Source organism: Tiliqua scincoides, chromosome 8 (genome assembly GCF_035046505.1).
Source record: "Tiliqua scincoides isolate rTilSci1 chromosome 8, rTilSci1.hap2, whole genome shotgun sequence".
Classification (NCBI taxonomy): Eukaryota; Metazoa; Chordata; class Lepidosauria; order Squamata; family Scincidae; genus Tiliqua; species Tiliqua scincoides.
In genome coordinates this window covers 47916233-47932371 of record NC_089828.1, presented here as the reverse complement: position 1 = coordinate 47932371, position 16139 = coordinate 47916233, and positions in this window count along the sequence as shown.

The following is a 16139-nucleotide window of genomic DNA, read 5'->3' as shown; positions in this document are numbered from 1 at the left end:
GGTGACCCAATGTCATAACCGCCAAAGAGGATAAGGCACCCCAAAATGTAGGACATCCAAGAAAAATGTAGGACATGACAACATACAAGCTAAAAACACTCATATACTGATTTCATGTGGTTAGTTTAAACACTATATTACTTATTATTAAAGTTAAAACTATGTTTAATTACAAGAAGGCTCACAGGGAAAAGGAGATTTACATTCTTTTCCAGAAAGAGGACATGTCCTGGAAGAAGAGGATGTCTGGTCATGCTGGTCATGGTCAAAAGTGACATCATCAAGCAGGAAATTTTTTAACAACCCCTCCCCCCATAAGACAAAATCAGTTTCCCCAAACAGCCCAAAGGCTGCAATGCTATCCATGCTTACCCAAGGGTAAGGGAGGCAGCATTTGGTGCAGCAAGGTACAGTGCCAAGGGATATAGTGACATTTTGTTTGCCAACCAGGTGTCAGAAGGTCTTGGGGCAGCCCTGAGTTGAGCGCACATATCTGGCATTTTTTACTTCCAGCTGCATATTTCTGGGTGGGGGGCAGTTGTAAGCATATGAGAGCTTTGTAAACACACAAAAGGAATTCTCACACATTGCAGATGAGATGCATGGAAATAAATGAGACTACTCAAGAGTAAATCTGCACAACAGCTCGTATATGGCACACTACCCACCCCTTTTGAGATATTAATCAAAACGCACCTTTCCAAATAATGTTTGCTGCACAGGCTGGCCAAAACCCAACACAGATGGTGACAGGGTTCACCCACTTCAAGTATGGCACAGCCTCTTGGTTTGCTTTCACAAAGACTTGCAATGAATACTACAAGTTGTTCTTTCACACAGGTTCGGTACACTTGGATAGTTCCAGGAGAAATGGGAAGCATAAATAGGTTTGGTTTTGTGTTCTAAACAACACTGCCAAAATAGAGCGCAATCAGGGCAGGCCTGCAGGGTGAAGCACACAGATGGCAGCCAGGCAGAGGCAGAGGGCAAGCAGGGTGCAGGGCATCCTTTGCCAGCCTGTTGCTCGAAGCAGCTACTTCAAAGGCCAATGGGTGGACCAGCAGGGAATGAGCTGACCATCTCTCTGAATCCCCCAAGTCAGGCTGAACAGGGTCTATCTCAGCAAACAGAGCCGAGAAGGGCAGAACGCTGCCCCTTTTCAACTATGCTAGGTATGAAGGATTGTGGGTAGACCCACTTGGAGGGCTGAAGTGGAAATCACTGAAGGGTTGAGTGGCTGGGCTACACCCAAGTACTGTCCTGACCTGAAGTGGCTTCTGGAGCAGGAGGTGGCAACAGCTGGAATGTCTCCTCTATTCAAGAGTTTTGAAGAAAGCAAAACACCCAAGGATTTTGGCATCCATAAATGAGGCTGCTGGTGCCACCAGCTTCCCAGGGGTAGTGTCTGGGGCATAGCCTGCACTGCCACCCAGCTACCCCGCCCATTCTCTGAGGGTGCAATGTACACTACCTGCACTGAAGTCTGAAAGGCCAGCCTGGCCAAGCAGATCTTCTGATGGTCATGGAGTCTTGACCAGTGCTCACGCTGATCTCCAGTGCCACCCCTATCCCGAAACAAGGACTCTTAAGGGCCTAATCCTATCCAACCTTCCAGCACCAATGCAGCCATGCCAATAGGGCATGTGCTGCATCCTGCGATGGGGGGGGCAGTCATAGAGGCTTCCTCAAGGTAAGGGAACATTTGTTCCCTGACCTTGGGGTTGCATTGTGTCTGCACCCGCACTGGAAACTTGGATAGGATTGGGCCCTAAATTGATGACGTGGTCCATGCTAACCAGACGTTGTTTCCTCTGATTGGTAGTGCCAGCAGCTCTGTGATTTAGTTCTATGGCCAGCAGCTCACTCTATGGCCTTTTTTACATGGAGATGCCAGGATTTGAACCTAGTGCTGTATGTGTGCAAAAAATACACCACACACTCTCTCTGAAATGTAGTGCCTGATTGGTACAGATAGAGACAGCAGTAAGCGGCCTGTCTTGCCCAGGTGACGAGAGCTTATATCTACAGCTGTGCTTTTCACACCCCATTATTTACAGCTCTTTCCGGGCTGGCCAGCCTTTGTGTTCTTTCTCCAAACACATCTCCAGGGTGCAACTTGTGAACAGTCCAGAGCTTTATTGCCTGAAACTTTCACTTCTTGCACGGAAGAACCTTGCTCTGCAGGGAAAGTAGAAGGAAACACCACAGACAGGCTGGCAAGCAGGCTCTCTCTCTCTCTCTCTCTCTCTCTCTCTCTCTCTCTCTCACACACACACACACACACACACACACACCACTGTGTGCGTGCCATAGTTAAGAGAAAAATGTGTGAGCAGTGTGCAGCTTTTTGTAACCAAAAAACATGGATGGTTGCTGTGATTTATAAAAGCACATTGATGTGATATCTTATCGATAGAAGTGTTTGTTTTCAATGAGTGAGATAGGATTACAGCCTAAGTCTTACTGAACACAGTGGGCTTACTTCTGAGTAAATAGCACCATTTCCAAACATGTCTAGTAGAGTGGTTCCCAAACTTTTCAACATTGGGACTCACTTTTTAAAATGACACTCTATCAGGACCCACCTGGGTTTATCAGACTTTTAAAAAGGAGATCTAGAAAGAAATAGTAGTTATTTATTTATAGGTAATAACCGGAAAAAAATACCATCAGACATTTATCTCCCTATGTTTACACATGCTTGCAAAGTGCAGGAGCTGAGCTCTTTGCAGGGTAAATAGCAGCTTCTGCATCTGATTTTTGAATAGCCTCAGGGCTTGAGGCAATTAGCTAGCTGATCTATCCATCAGCCTTTGGCGACCCACCAAAAAACAGGTCCCAACCCACCAGTGTGTCCCGACCCATAGTTTGGGAACCACTGCTCGAGAATTTAAGCATCTAGAATTACTGTATTATAGAAAAACATTTGCCTGTTTTATAGGTAGGGGACACTGAGTTCAAGATGAGTTCCGAGGAAAAATCTGTGGTAGAAACTTCAGCCACATGTTGGAGAAGATCACTCAAGGGAGTTGGCCATAATTCCATGAACAGAACGCAATATTCATGCAGAGCAAATCACTCAAAGAAGTGAGTCATGCCGCAGATCAGATCTGGAAATTAATGCAGATTACTCAAGAAGCCAAGTCAATGCACCGACCACAATTCATGTCACACATACACTGGGTAGGGTTCAGGAAATAAGCATATCAGAATTATTCTACGAAACATGTGCCCGTTGTACAACTGGAGAAGGGAAGGAATGAGAGACGGCTTGCCCAAGCAAGCCAGTCACGATCTATGGTGGTGCGTTCAAGCACAGCCAACTCTGAAAGCCAGCTGGAGCAGACACAGAGAGGCCAACAGAGTACAAGGAGTGGTATAGCTCGAAGGGATGCAAGGCACTATATTTCACAGGGAGCCTCACAATGGCATGCAAGCGTCTCTCCCACTCCCCTTCAAAGCCATTATAGGCCACAAGAGCAAAACAGAGGCAATGCATGCCACGGTGAATCTCCCTGCAAAACTTAGTGCTTTGCACCCCCGCTAGCTACGCCACACTGTAAGGCTATAAGGCAACACAGCTGCTACCCACATTTAAGGCTATAAAGAAGCAAAAGGGGCAGGACTTTGTACATTGGATGTTCCCCCAAAGGGCTTTCAGTTCAGAGAGGCAGTTAACTCTCTAGCTATCTGTTGAGTGATGCACAACATTTGTCTAACAAGCAAAAGCTTTCTTCAGTTAGCAGTATCACTCTACACAGAGCCTGGATTCCTTGCTTCCACCTGGCACTCTGCTAATTAAGAGTGCTGCCTCCAAGCTGATGCAACACTGCGGATAAGAGTCTGAGCTGCGAAGTGAGACTTCCCCGTCTGCAATCTCACCTCTGCCTTGAACTCACTCGGGTGGCCTGAGGCAAACCACTCCCTCCCTCTCAGCCTCTGCTGCAATATCAGGATAATCACATTTACTTCCTTTACAGAGTGATTGTCAGGATCACAAGAAGATAACTCACATGAAACGCATTGCACACTCAGAAAACACTGTATGGATGTTAAGTGTTATTGTTCCAACTTTCTAATCTAGAACATCAATTGGGTGGCACTGGAGGTGTGTGGGAGGGTATATGGTCTCCTCCCTTTAACCTATTGTTTTTGCAAAGTTTATAAAAACTCTGTTTCCCTGACCAGAACATCATGCTCCCACTGGCCCATTTCTTTCCCAAATCATGCTGAGTCAACATCATGCACAGCTCAAGCGCCCAACTTGTCACTCAACCTGTTCCTTCAACTGCCTTAAGATCTGAAACCTGAACAGAAACTGCAGCAACTGCTGTGCCAGTCTCATCTGCATCTGTCCCAAGTTTACTTTGCCAGGTTGCCCCAGAAAGATGAGAAAGAGGACAAGGCAAGAAAATCCAAGCTTACGGGTTTGGCCTCTCCATCCTGACCCACCAAGCAGATGATCTCTCCAGTGGGAATCAACTTGATTTGAAGCTCCATCATCCCAGGACTCAATTTGTGGCTTTCGCTGCCCCTGTGCAGCCTCCTGCCCCCGGATAGGACTGGCATTTTCAAAATCAGAAGCAGCGGCAGCCAGCTGAACAGCCTCTTAGCCCAGCCTTGGAAAAACCAGAGCTCTGTGTTTGTGTAACTCGCAAGTGGAAGCTCCGGCAACAATGAAATTCAAGCACTGGTTTCCACTTCGTTTTTAGCGTGTTTGAACAATTCCAAGAACCCTTTTAATTTATGCCTTTTAACTTGACCGTTTCATCTCGGAGACCCAGGGGACTCGGAAGACCTGGCTACACACAGAACATTATTGGCAGCGGCTGCTGCTACTTGGCCGGTCTGTCCTGAGAAGCTAAGCAGGAAGGGAGGGACTTTTTCACCTCGGAGTCTTTGGCCAAGTGCTTTGTGTACCTGGTTGGGCCTCCCCAAGGGCACAAATTATTTCACTTCGCTTGTTTGTTTTCTTTAAGGCATTGATACTCCACCTTTCCACCCCCAAAAATGGTGCCCAAGGCAGGTTACAGTTGAAACAATCTGAACAAAAATGTAAGGCAACAGGCAAAAAAAAAAAAAAAAACAGCACTAGAATCACACAGTTAAACCACCAGCAACCACAGGTCCCAAGCTTGCAGAAATAAAAAAATACTGTATATCTTTGCTGCATGGTGGCTAACAGAGGGGACAGGGCCGGATGCCTCACACTTGGGAGAAGGTTTCAGAGGCCAGCAGGTGTAACTGCAGAGAAGGCTCTCTCCTGGGTAGGGTTGGTGTCAGGTTGCACTGGGCACTTGGCTTGTTTGGGCCTGGCACACAGGACCAGGGCCAGACCCAGAGCCCCTGACACCTGAAGAAGTATAGCAAATGCTGCCTCCTAACCCAATGTTATGCCAACCTCTGCTCCTCCCATTCTCTAATGCTCTAGCTCAGCACTCCTCATTCCTTTTCTTCTCTGCCCCCGTTCTTTTTCCAAACCCATTCTTTTTCCAAGAGTTATTAAGGAATTGAAGAATGAAGTTGCTGATCTCTTGACTAAAATATGCAACTTTCCCCTCAAAACGGCCACAGTGCCAGAGGATTGGAGGATAGCAAATGTCACACCGATCTTTAAAAAGGGAAAGAGGGGGGACCCGGGAAACTATAGGCCAGTCAGCCTAACATCCATACCAGGTAAGATGGTGGAATGCCTCATCAAAGATAGGATCTCAAAACACATAGACGAACAGGCCTTGCTGCGGGAGAATCAGCATGGCTTCTGTAAGGGTAAGTCTTGCCTCACGAACCTTTTAGAATTCTTTGAAAAGGTCAACAGGCATGTGGATGCAGGAGAACCCGTGGACATTATATATCTGGACTTTCAGAAGGTGTTCAACATGGTCCCTCACCAAAGGCTACTGAAAAAACTGCACAGTCAGGGAATTAAAGGGCAGGTCCTCTCCTGGATTGAGACCTGGTTGAAGACCAGGAAACAAAGAGTGGGTGTCAATGGGCAATTTTCGTAATGGAGAGAGGTGAAAAGCGGTGTGCCCCAAGAATCTGTCCTGGGACCGGTGCTCTTCAACCTCTTCATAAATGACCTGGAGACAGGGTTGAGCAGTGAGGTGGTTAAGTTTGCAGATGACACCAAACTTTTCCAAGTGGTGAAGACCAGAAGTGATTGTGAGGAGCTCCAGAAGGATCTCTCCAAACTGGCAGAATGGGCAGCAAAATGACAGATGCGCTTCAATGTCAGTAAGTGTAAAGTCATGCACATTGGGGCAAAAAATCAAAACTTTAGATATAGGCTGATGGGTTCTGAGCTGTCTGTGACAGATCAGGAGAGAGATCTTGGGGTGGTGGTGGACAGGTCGATGAAAGTGTCGACCCAATGTGCGGCGGCAGTGAAGAAGGCCAATTCTATGCTTGGGATCATTAGAAAAGGTATTGAGAACAAAACGGCTAATATTATAATGCCGTTGTACAAATCTATGGTAAGGCCACACCTGGAGTAGTGTGTCCAATTCTGGTTGCCGCATCTCAAAAAGGATATAGTGGAAATGGAAAAGGTGCAAAAGAGAGCGACTAAGATGATTGCTGGGTTGGGGCACCTTCCTTATGAGGCAAGGCTACAGCATTTGGGACTCTTCAGCCTAGAAAAGAGATGCCTGAGGGGGGATGTGATTGAGACATACAAAATTATGCATGGGAAAGATAAAGTGGATAGAGAGATGCTCTTTACACTCTCACATAACACCAGAACCAGGGGACATCCACTAAAATTGAGTGTTGGGAGAGTTAGGACAGAAAATATTTCTTTACTCAGCAAGTGGTTGGTCTGTAGAACTCCTTGCCGCAGGATGTGGTGATTGCATCTGGCCTGGACACCTTTAAAAGGGGATTGGACACGTTTCTGGAGCAAAAATCCATTACGGGTTACAAGCCACGATGCGTACATGCAACCTCCTGATTTTAGAAATGGGCTATGTCACATGCACGGGAGGGCACCAGGATGCAGGTCTCTTGTTGTCTTGTGTGCTCCCTGAGGCATTTGGTGGGCCACTGTGAGATACAGGAAGCTGGACTAGATGGGCCTATGGCCTGATCCAGTGGGGTTGTTCTTATGTTCTTAAACCAGAGAGAGGGAAGAGAGCAGTGGGGGCAAGTTGGCTGACAGAGATGAGCACTCTCCACAAATCTGCTGGCTGAGGTGACCACTTCAGTTGGCCTCATGGATAGGCCGGTCCTGCTGGCACCCATGCCCTTTAAGCACCTGCGTACATGGGATCCTCTTGAAACTTCTATCTCCCTCTTGTATGTCCCCTTCCATGAAGGGAAGCTCTATGAAGCCTCCTTCTCTCTCATGCCTTCCCACAACTTCTTGATTACAGTGCACAGCGGACTACTGGGAGCAACCCAACTGGCAGAAGGGGGGGCCGGAAAGCCAAACTTCCCACATGAGTTTCATGTGGACACTTCCTCCTCCATTTTTCCTGGTCAATCAGGATAAGGAACGTTGAGGAGGGCCTGTGGGAACAATCCTGAATGTCAGAGGCTCATGGAGACTCTAGGTTCTGTTATGTATCTGTCACCGCACAGTTTCAGGGTTTCAGCCCAGGTGTGGTGGTGACCTGATGGACTCCAGCACAAGTAGGCTCCCCTCCTGATGGGGCCCCTATTCTTAACCACAATGAAATGGGCACACACTATAGGAGGGACATACAAGATGGCCTCCACCACAGATCTTAACAAGCATGTTGTTCTACAGGAGAAGGCATCTCTCAAAAGGTCTAGTAGTGTTCTCTCTGGCCAGGTTATTCCTGCATTCCCATTCCAAAGCCAATTTTTTACTCAAAATATCAAATTGCTTCATAATTTCTCCAGTCCCATTGAGCAGACTTTGATCTTGTTTTCCCCCCCAGATGAGATTTCGTAGTTGTGCAGAGAGGCCCAGGTCAAAACACCTCGTAGGAGGGAATAAAAACCAGTTGGGGACTGGGATGGGCGGGGAGAAGATGAAAGGTGAAGAGTAGCCCCAGAGGATGCTCAGGAGCGGAGAATGTGCTCCAGCTATCAAAATATTTTCCCAAGAGATAGGCTTTCCAAAAATAAAGCTAGTTTATTTTTGCTTGGGAACACATTGCACTTTTTTTAGTCATTTGTTTGCTGAAATTTTAAATATTGAGGTGTGTGTGTGGATTCCTTTCCCTTCAGCTCCAATAAACTCACCGGGGGGGGGGGGGAATAAGGTACAGCAAACTAAAAGCACACAAAAGCTGCTCTTGCTCAGTTGTAGCCTTTACTAGTATCTTTAGCACTTAGTTTGGGATACATCAAGGCACAAACACAAGCCCTAATACAAGGGCGAGAATCACACGGGCTAAATGTTCAAGGTCGAGGTAGAGTTGCCAGCCAACCAGGACTCTCCAGGAGCCAACTTGAGACTCCAGGTGACAAATGTAAGCAGTCCTGGATATTTTAACAGGGCCTCCTTGCCTTAATGACATCATGTCGTGCTGGGGGAAAAGGATAAACACCAGGAATAGCTTCAGTCAGAGTTGGTAACCATAGGCGAGGATTAATTGGAATATTGAATCAAGAGACCGAAATAAAAAAACTACTGAGATGGCACACTAAATCACCCCCCTTCCTTTGTGGCATGTCAGCTAACATCACTGCAACTGCTCCTCCCACTCCTTGGGTATGAAAAGGAAGAGGAAGTGTAGAGAGATCTTTTCTCCACACTTCCTCTTCCATTTCCCCCACACTTCCTTTCCCACTTCTTTTTTTTAAACCAGGGGGAATGAGGTTGAAGCTACAGGGTTGGCCAACTTGCCACTCAGTCTCATGGATGAGCTTGACCCTGAGGATTGCAGCCATTTTCACTGATGGGCAGGCCCCAATCCTAACTAACTAAATTCCAGCAGGGCAATGTAGCAGCACTGGCGCGAGTTATGCTGCATCCCACTGGGGAATTTCAGCTGCTAGAGGTTTCCTAAGGATTAAGGGACATTTGTCTCCTTGCCCCTGGGTAAGCCCCAACAGCTGCAATGGGTCAACTTAGACCTGTGCCAGCAAATTGATCCATGTTGGCAGATCAGGCCTGTGAAGGGGGATGGGATACCGTGTGAACTAGTGCCACCAATCGTGTCCTCTCCTGGGCTCAGTCTGCCCCATCTGCCCTGTTCCACCTCCCCTCCCCCTGCACCAGACTTACCTGTTCCAGCGGTTGTCCTCTTCCAGTATGCACAAGAGGTCTTTGCTGCCAGTAGTGCTGTGGCAAAGCACTTTACTGCACTTTTGTGCCAGTGTGCACTGGCAGGGCATGTGCTCCCCCCAGCACATCTCCCAAACAGGATTGGGCAATAACTCACATGTGGCTTCAACGAACATCCTTAGCTGGTGGACTATCCCAGTTACAATGGTGCATCTCCCCCCCCCTTTAGATTGGGGGTGCACAGTCCCATGTGAAGCTGCCTGAGATCATCAAGCCACACCCACTTACATGCATCACCCCCCCATTAGAGGTTCAATTGACAGCAATGTGCAAAAAGTTGTGATGTCCAACCTGTGAAACTCCTTGCCCTAGGAGATTTGCTCAGCCCCTAGTCTAACAGCACTCCCATTCTGCTGATGGCATTTGGTTCAGCTGGGTCACGCTGATCCTGTTATGTCCCAGTTCAGCAGTTTATCCTCTCTGTTTTTCTCACAAGTGCTTCATTTTGTTGCTTTAACGCTTCTCGCTGTTTCTTTGGTTATTTTAAGGAAGCCGACTGGCTGCTTTGTTAGAGGAAAGGTGGAATACACCTACACTTTTATGTAAATCAAAACAATCTAGGGGCACATTGCCACCAGCCAGGCATCTGGAGGTGGCTGCTGTTGCACCATCACAGGGGACAGGATTTCGCAGGCCATCTCAGGAGCACCGCACATTCCATAATCTCTTCATGATGAGTCCCCAAAGCTTTCTGTGACCTTTGTGTTCTGCGAGGAACTTGCCTCACTCGCTCCACATTCCAGGACAAGTGTGTGCAGACAAGGGCAGAGAACAATGTTCTGGAACTCTCCAACTCTTGCCTCTTTTTTTCCCCCTCTCAAGGAAAACATAATTTAGGCCGCAGGAAGCCATCGCACAAGAAACAATGAGCCTTATCAGAGGATATTTTTAGGGTCCAAAAAACAGGCAGAATATCTTGGAAACATTTCCTGTTTACAGGGAGTTGGGCTATGTAAATTCAGAGATCCTCAATTATTTATCCCAAAGAGAGTTGGAAACTTCTGACAGGGAAGCCAGTTAAGGGCCTTGCCTGCTGAGCTAGGAAAAACAAATAATTGTGCCTTGTAGGAAGAAACTTGAAAGTTCACTTTAAGAGCGGCAGAGATTCACCTGCCTTGTTCTGATCATGTCATAGCCTTCCCTAAATTCCAAGGGTAAAGATGGTTCTGCAACACCCCCCCCCCAATTGCTCACCAAGATTCTCCACCTCCACTTAGGACACAGTGCACAAAATGAAGACACAGTAGGCAAAGATGACAGCATGTGGCTTTCTATGTCCACAGAAGGGGGGAATTTGGACGCCAGTTCAGGCATCACCTTGGAACAGTCTGAGCTTGCTTTGTGGAACAAGACTGTTTTCTTGGTAGAACATTTTGCCCTTCAAGAGGTCAGCAAAGAGGACAGTTCTGATCTCTATCAAGAGCATGTTCCAGAAACCAGGCACAACCACAGAAAACACCAAAATGAATAAAAAGCACACACGCACACACACACACACACACACACAAAAGGGGATATAAATATCTGAGGGGCTGTCATGGAACATAGAATGGAACAGGTACAAACTGTTTAGCAGTAGAACAGCACACCTTGGAAGGTAATAGACTCTCCGTCATAGGAAATCTTGAAGTGGAGGCTAGATAACCATCTGTCAGGGATGTAAGTTGTGGACATTCTATATTGGCAGGGACTCTTGTAGGACCCATCCAACTCTATGAGTCACCACCTACCATAGATCTCAAGGTAATGGTGCCCATGACAGGACTATCCATAATGACCTCAAGGGCTGGGCAGACTCATGGGGCTAGAGCAGGTATCCAGCTCCCAAAGCGTTCAGATCATCACGGCACTTTGAATGATGCTTGAAAATGTTGAGGCAGCCAGTATCGATGAATGAAAAGGGGTGTGACGTAGTCACAACCCGTGGCTCCCATCAGCATTGTGACAGATGCATTCTACACCAAATATAATTTCCAGTCTGTTGAGCAGTGAGTTACAGCAGTCCAACCTAGATGGCACCAGACCATGAACAGTCACAGACAGGTCCACCCATGCTGTTGCTATCACCTGGACATCCAAGCTCAAGGCCGGGTCCAGGAGCTAATTTGCACCATCCAGAGTGCAAATACTTAAATTATAGAACTACAGACTCACCAGCAAAACCATCCAAGTCATCTTAGCATGCAGGAAAGGTCAGCTAAACCCCTAGGGGCTGGCAGCTTCTGTATTTTTTAAAGAAACTCCAAACAAAACTTTGAAGCAGTCCTCTTTGACTGGACAGGAGTAAACACCCAAATGAAGGGCAGGAACTAATTTCTAAATGTGGCACCTATCCCATTTGGACTCCCACGATACCATCAAAGCTTTCAAACTGTAGGCAACACCATTGCATCGGACCCCTTTGGACTCTCCAGAGTACTTTCCACATTTATTTCCAGTCCTGCTAATGTAATTAGTCACAAAGAGTGCAATCCTAACCCCTTTCCAGGATGCAGCAACTGCATCCTGCTGCAGGATGCAGCACATGTCCCATTGGTACTACTATGCCAGTGCTGGAAAGCACTGACATAAGGGGTTAGGATTGTGCCCTTACTTTAACAAGGTCCTGTATGCTTGATAGTCCTGGGTACCAAAAGCTCTTCTAAACTAGTTTCTTTGCTTTTCCCAGTTTAAGAACTTTTCCCATCACTTGATTTTGGGAAAAAACAAAAACAAAAAAGCTGTCTTTTTTGCTCTCTCATTTCCTTCTCAACAAGTGTTGTTGTTGAGACTTCAACAACACTTCTCAACAAGTGTTGTGCCAGTTTGCAGCCAAGGCAGAACCATCCCATCCTTGAGGAAACTGAGTCAGGCAGCTTGATGTGTTAAGTATACCCACCTCTGCCCACCCAATTCCACCCCTCCCTTCTTCTGCTCCCTGGATTCAGAAAGGAAAAGGGGAACAGAACAGACATCTCACTTGGGGGTTTTAAACCCCCCAGTACCTTACTCATGTGTGATGCCTGCAGGCATTGAGTGTCAACACATTTTGCTTAAAAATATCACTTTGTGCCAGGCAGGCACAAAACCTGCACTGGTGCAGCCAGGCTGCATGGCCTACACTGTATCCAGCACAGGTTAGGAGGTGGCTGGACGTCTCCTCGGATAAGGGGATATTTTTCCTCTTACTGCGAGTAACACCCCAGCTTGCCTTATGGGGCTTTTTGGATCCACACCAGCTTTATAGCTAATGCAAATCTGGGAGGCCCAGCATAATACCTGGTGACCTGCTCTGCTGATCCTGCCCCCTCCCAAGCCCAGTCTGTCCTGTTCCGCCCCCCACCTGCCCAGAATCGCTCCCTCCCTGCCACTCTCCCCATGCCCCTGCACCACTTGGCGCCTTACCTGTCTGTGCCGGAGGCTGGGAGCTTTGAATGCCGCGTCAGCGGGGTGGCGCAGGCCTCCCCACCGGTGCAGCCTATTTCCCAGGTGCTGTGAACGTGCTGTGCCAGCCAAAGCCAGAGTATGAATCGTGCTGTGAATCACTGTACCTCTCCCCTCTGGGGCAGGCCTCCACTGAGGAAGGCAGGCATGCTGTAACATAAGGCTTGTTTTTGGGGTGAAACAGCCTGAAATCAGAGTCCCTTGCCGAGGCTGCTTGGGCAGCTCTTTGTCTCTGTGATAGATAAGGAACCGCGAGTCAGGAATTGGCTTCAGCATCACGGACCCGGCCTCATTTCTTTCACAGCAGCTACCGTGGGCATTCCAAGCGCTTGCCCTGCCACAGGAGAACCTTTCTCCTCCAGTTTCAAAAATGCTCAACTTCACAGGCAACCCTGGCAGGCCCCCTTTGTCAGTTTCACTCCCAACATTTCTGTAACAAAACAATCTCTGCCAGGACCGTGAACATCATGGACTTTGATAATTGCAGTTCTCCCCAACCGGGTTGGAGAATTGTATTCTTGTGTAGCAACAGCAGTGACTGTTCCATATTTCAGGCACTCTGATACATTCTTTCCCATTTACTGTATTTCCTCCCCCACTACACACATAACCTGAAGCTAACCAAGAGCCTCTCCCCTAATTTCACCTCTTCCCCTGGAGGCTCATAGCTTCACAGTAAACATTTCTGCTCAGGCCCATGAACTGGATCTTTTCTGAGAAGGGATCCCTTCTCTACCACGCTGCCAAGTTCTCCCCCCCCCCCCAGTTCTGCAGCACAAAGGCTTGGAATAGCCAGATGCTACAAAGTTTTAATTAAAAGCCTGCAAATACTGCTTGTGTGCCAAATGTAGAGCTCACACTCATTCCAGAGATGTCAGCAGGTTTTCTCTGGCACTTCCGTTGTGGCTTTTGGAAATAAGCTATCAATTCTCATCCCCTTTTTGTAGGCCCAGGGATCTCTTTTCACTTCTCTCTCCACTAGAAGCTATAGGTGCAAACCTGGAACTTTTAGCAAATCAGCTCTTTCCCTTTAAGTTAGAAAAAGTACAATATTGGAGAGAGGTGCTCTGCAATGGGAGATGAGAGTTGTCACAGTAGCAGAAGCAGCCACCAGCTCCTCCCATTCTAGCAGAGACTAGTTTTCCATTCCCACCTCCAGATTCCAGGCCCTAAAGAATGCCTATGTGGACAAATTCTGCTTTGCAAGTCATTGGGAATCCTGACAGCCTCCCAGGGGAGGCCACTCCTTATGAACAGCTGGAACAGGTTTAGTAGGGTAGGTGCGCTCTGCACTGCCCCCTGGGGGCTCCAACACAACTGCAAAGGCTAGGAGACTGATCCATTAGGCCAGTGTTTCTCAAACTGTGGGTCAGGACCCACTAGGTGGGTCGTGAGCCAATTTCAGGTGGGTCCCCATTCATTTCAATGTTTTATTTTTAATATATTAGACTTGATGCTATCATGGTATGTGACTGCATTTGGAGAAATATTACAGACCTTTACTTTTAACAAGCCACTCTGTATATTCTTTTAACAATGATAGTAAGTGGGACTTACTCCTGGGTAACTGTGGGTAAGATTGCAGCCTAGGATAGTTAAAAATTTTTCCTGCTTAATGATGTCAATACTGTTAATAATGTCACTTCTGGTGGGTCCTGACAGATTCTCATTCTAAAAAGTGGGAACTGGTGCTAAATGTGTGAGAACCAATGCACCAGGCAAAACATAACACTTCTCTGGTGCTTAAAGGCTGGCAGATCTAATATTTATTGAAACTAATTTGTCTCCCACCTTTCCACCTCCAGGTCTGCCTGATATAGCTTGGAATCTCAAAAGACATAATTGAAAGGTCAGTATAAACATCACAATAAAATTGACACAGTGAAGACCGGCAGAAGTACTAAAATACAGTAATTCATAGCATTGCTCAGAAAAAGACCCTCCCCCCAAAAGAGGCTCAGGAGGACCAAACCATTTTAAAATGTTGCCTAAAAGAGAAGAGTTGCATCAAACGGGAGTATTTCTAGGGAGGATATTTCACAAGGAGGCACTAGCACAGAGAAGGTCTGTCCCACGACAACTCATCTAACCTCCTGAAGAAAACCCAGAAGAGATTGCTGGGGGGGGGGGGGGTGCCTGCCTCTTTTTCCCTGCCCTCCTCTACCACTGCTCCTGTTCCTTGGATTCAAAAAGAAAGAAGAGGGATGGCAAGGAAGAGCTGCTCTAGCTCAAAACTCTCTTCGCCTTCTCTCTTCCTCTTCCACTCTGTTTCCCTCTTCCTTTTGGAATCCGAGGAGAAAGAGCAGTGGTGGGAAGTGCACTGCCAGGTAAGGGGGTGGTGGCATTTAGTATTCCACTGGGCCGTCTGTGCCTCTGAATGTGGAAGTACTGGGAACAAGGTTTCAATTAGGCCAATGAACATGCAGACGCCTACTGGAGAAGGTGGTCTTTTCCATGCCCTTGCTATTGGGGGCTTTATGGATTTAAAAAAACAACCCTGAAGCCAGGGACAGTCTTCTAGTAGTGGGGAAACAGTCGAGCTTAAATCCATTAGGCAGCTCAACTGTTATTTGGCTGAATGGAGGAAAAGATTGATTGATTTTACATACAAAAATTGTATTAGCTGTGTTGGTTCCTTATAAAATAAACCAAAATAAGGCAATATCTGTATTAGAAACAACTGAAATATCACAAATATCTATTGTTCATCATGCCTGTGCATCTTCCCCTCACCACTTTTTTGATCTGCATATCTGAAAAGTTCTGGAGAACCTGAAAGCTTGCTCATTATTTTGTGATATTTTTGGTATTCCTAATAAAAAGTACTATCTTATTTTGGATGTTCCAGGTTTTATAGGCAGCCCCACATGCAACACGTCAAAATAATCTAACTCGGATGTTATCAAAGAATGGATAACCATGGCAAGATCATCTCTCTCCAACAGGGGAATGGAGTGGGAGAGGCGGTATGGACAAGCGGAGTTCGGTGGGGGCTAGAGCATCCCCACGCTCTTTCTCCCACCAGGTTCCCCTCTTGCTTTTGTAACCCAGCAGGAAGCAGGAGTGAGTGGAGGCAGGCATGCCCAGGTAAGGAGAGAGCATTTGGCATCACACCTCAGGTGCTGGGAGGTCTTGGGCTGGCCCTGGTTCCAAAATACCCTTTGCTGTTGTTGCTGCAGTTGCTGCAATAGGGGCCCCTTTGATATTTGTTCCAATGAATAGGGAGTACATCTCCTGCAGCAGGCCCACAGCATTCTTGTTCTGTGTTGACAGAGTGTGATGAGAAGTACTTCCCAACAATTCTGGAATGAATTCCTTGCATACACTCCAAACTATTACAGATGGAATTAAGGCTCGTCTTAAAATTTCTCATAGGCTGGTGGGTGCAGCCAAGCAAAGAAGAAAACTTTGGATGGATGGGAGATTCCCACAGAGCAAGCCCCATGGAGGAAATGAA